This window comes from Empidonax traillii, unplaced genomic scaffold (assembly GCF_003031625.1).
Source record: "Empidonax traillii isolate 1590-97213 ecotype Southwest subspecies unplaced genomic scaffold, ASM303162v1 scaffold326:size758569, whole genome shotgun sequence".
NCBI classification, from domain to species: domain Eukaryota; kingdom Metazoa; phylum Chordata; class Aves; order Passeriformes; family Tyrannidae; genus Empidonax; species Empidonax traillii.
This window is the reverse complement of record NW_020955519.1, coordinates 482,398-485,519: the sequence shown is the minus strand read 5'-3', so window position 1 is coordinate 485,519 and position 3,122 is coordinate 482,398.

Here is a 3,122-nt window from a genome sequence, read left to right as displayed (position 1 = left end):
GAAAATATGATCTGTCAGCAGGGTAATCATTTAGTGGAAACTCTTGTGTAAAGACAGATCTTGATGGGATCTTCCTAAACCAGATACAAGATAATGCAATGTCTTACTTCGTGATAGATATATTATGAATTCTGTGTTCTGAATGGGTGAAAAAAACCTCAACCATTTAGAAATGAAGTACTTAAGATGAAATGAAATAGAACATAGTTTAGGATTGCCCCTAAAGCTTGACAAATACATACAATTCCACTCTCTGCAAACTTTTTTAGGATATCTCTCTGAAGGGATGTGCTACTAGGTCGCAAAAAACCTCCACAAATCATTCACAAAAGTAAACACCTTGCTCAAAACAGACTATGTAAGAAAGCAAGCATCTGCTGCTGATGATTTGAAAAACTCCCCCTTGACTACGCAATTTTACCAAAGCCTTGTGTTGAAGATTATTGTAGCAGATATCTCAAAGGCCACCGTGAATGCCAAATTTAACATTCACAAAAGCAAGTGTATTTATGCCTACTCTCCGTGCTTGGCAATCCTGTTCACTGCCTTTTCCTTCTTACCGAGATAGATAAACTTTGAAAAGAGGAAGAACCCAGTATCTTGTGAGTGCTTCCAGCAGACAGCGAACCTGATTTGGGCTTGTGATACCACTCACATCACCGGTATCTGCAGTTGTTCCATCAAAGACTGGCTCAGTGGTTTGGGCAAGTAGCCACTTACTGCATGTAATCACTTGGAGGCCAAATAAGCCGTGTGTGCCCAGGGCACGGCAGGACGCAGAATGAAAAATCTGGACACCAAGTGTAGGGCTGGGGATGGAGCGAGCAGTAAGCAGCATTCGCGGAGCACCTCACAGAACGGACCTGGCCACACCAGCTGGGTGGGGATGACCAGCCTCAGTCACCCAGCGCCGCGCATCCCGCACGAAGACACCCGGCTGGTCCGCGATCCGCCGGGACCTTCCCCGCCGCCGCCCGCGTCAGCCCCGGCTCCTCCTCCGGCGGGGGCAAGGCGCGGAGAAGAAGCTGCCCGGTTGTGTCCCCGCTCGGCTGCGGCCCAGTTGGGAGGCAGCGCGGCGGCAGCGCGGACACGCGTGGGCCGGAGCAGCCGGGCGGGAGCAGCCGGGCGAGGCGCTGCCTCCCCCGCGGCGGGGCCGGGCGCGGTGCCTGCTGCCGCCCGGGAGCCGCACGGTGCTGGCAGGCGGCGGCGGGGTCCTTCAGCACCCGGACTGTCATTTCCAGGGCAGCGGCTCCCGGCAGGAAAGCCCCCCCCCCCCGCTCCCAGCCCCCACTGCCGCCCCCGCGGCGTTTGCGGCGCCCGCGGGGATTGGCAGCCCCGAGGTGCGGCCGCCCCCGCGCCCGGCAACACACCCCCCGCCCCCGCCGCGGGCTGGCAGCGATCGGGAGCGCGGCCGCGCTGCCCATCTGCGGGCAAACCCGTGGCAGTGTGAGAGTGTGACCCCGCATGAGAAGGAGACGACTGCTCCGCATAGGCTTTTATTATTATTATTATTATTATTATTATTTTATTTCTCATTTCTTTGTAAGTACCTTCCAGTGCTAAAATAAATAAATAAATAAATAGTTGCAGCCTATACAGCGAGAAATTGCTACTTAGGAAGATCTAGCCATACACCATAAACACTTCAGCATGTACCCGAGCCGAAATATATTTGGAAAGATGGGGGGGAGGGCACTTTTACCCGGCTTTCATCAATGCCTGCTTGAAGAGAGACAGAAATAATTAGGAAAAAAAATTCCTCCCCTCCCCCTGCCAGCACAATCATAATACATTGAAATTTCCCAAAGTCTAGTCAGCTGCAAAAAAATAAATGTTTCTGGAGCTAGAGGATCATGTTGTAGAAGCGTGTGACTGCAAGACCTAGATTCCTTTCCCTGCTCCCCCGTCTATTTCCTTAGGTCTTTTTTAGCATTATTATTTGTTTTGGGAGGGGAAAAATCATCTTCGCTTCAGTCTCTTGCTAGAGGTCCAGACTGCTTACGTCTGAGCGCCCCTTATCATTTCAGTGAATGGCAATTGCAGCCTTGGTGCTGTTATAGCAATGAAGCTACAGACGTCATTGCCTCCTGTTGGACGTGAGATGTGTCCAAGCATCAGCCCCTTTTGCTTAAGAAAAACTCTTTAACTTCCACGCAGCCGACAGGCAAGCTTTTCTAAGATCCTGTGGACCCAACGTTGTATTGATAGAGTTATATCTTTTTATTTATATATACATATACACATACACAGGTGTGCATGTGTGTCTGTAAGTATGCATAGAGACAGAAATAGATAAATTAAAACCGCAGCTATATTGCAAGCTCCTCTAAAATTTCCTGCTCGTCAGAGTAGCTCTCTGCATCGTTTTGTTAAATACAGCCCGGCGGGAAAGCCATCATCAATCAATTTCGGGTAACAAGGAAGACTTGTTGAACACCTTGTTCTCCAGACCCCGGGAAGATGCTGGGCTGCTGGAGCGTGGAAGAGCCGGGATTGTGCCCTGAACTTCACCCACTTGGCAACAGCTATTCCTAAACAATTTCCCCTCTCCTCCCCTGCCTCTTTGCCTCCCGGACTGAGAATCTGCTCTTTAAAGTTGATCTGAAGGGGAAAGCAGAGACGAGCTTGTGCATAGTTTGGAGGGTAAGTTGTGTTCTCGCCCCCTCTTCCCTCCCCCATCCCTACCCCCCCGCGAATAAATACCCTCTATCAAGCCTTGCTATCCGCCCGTAAAGGAGGCAGGTCGGGGGGGACGGGACGGGAAGGGAAGGGACGGGATTCCCCCGGGGGAGCGGCATATCTTGCTCCCAGGACTGAAAGGGTTACACAGGGAGCGAGAAAGACCGAGCGAGCGACTGCGGGGATACTGACTTCACGGCGGAGTTTGCAAGGTGCGAGTTACCGATGCCTCTTGCCAGGCTGCTGCGGCGCCGCTCCCGTGGGTGCCGGGTGGGGTGCCTGCAGCCCCCGCCGAGACCCCTGCCCGCCGGCAGCCTCCGGGAAGCCGAGAATCCCCAGCTCCCAGAGCACATGACCCCTGCAGGGAATTTAGCCTCCCTGCACCTGCAGGCTCTAGTCATCCCGCCTTCTCTGCTCCTGGTTTTTTTTTTCAGTCCTCTGAT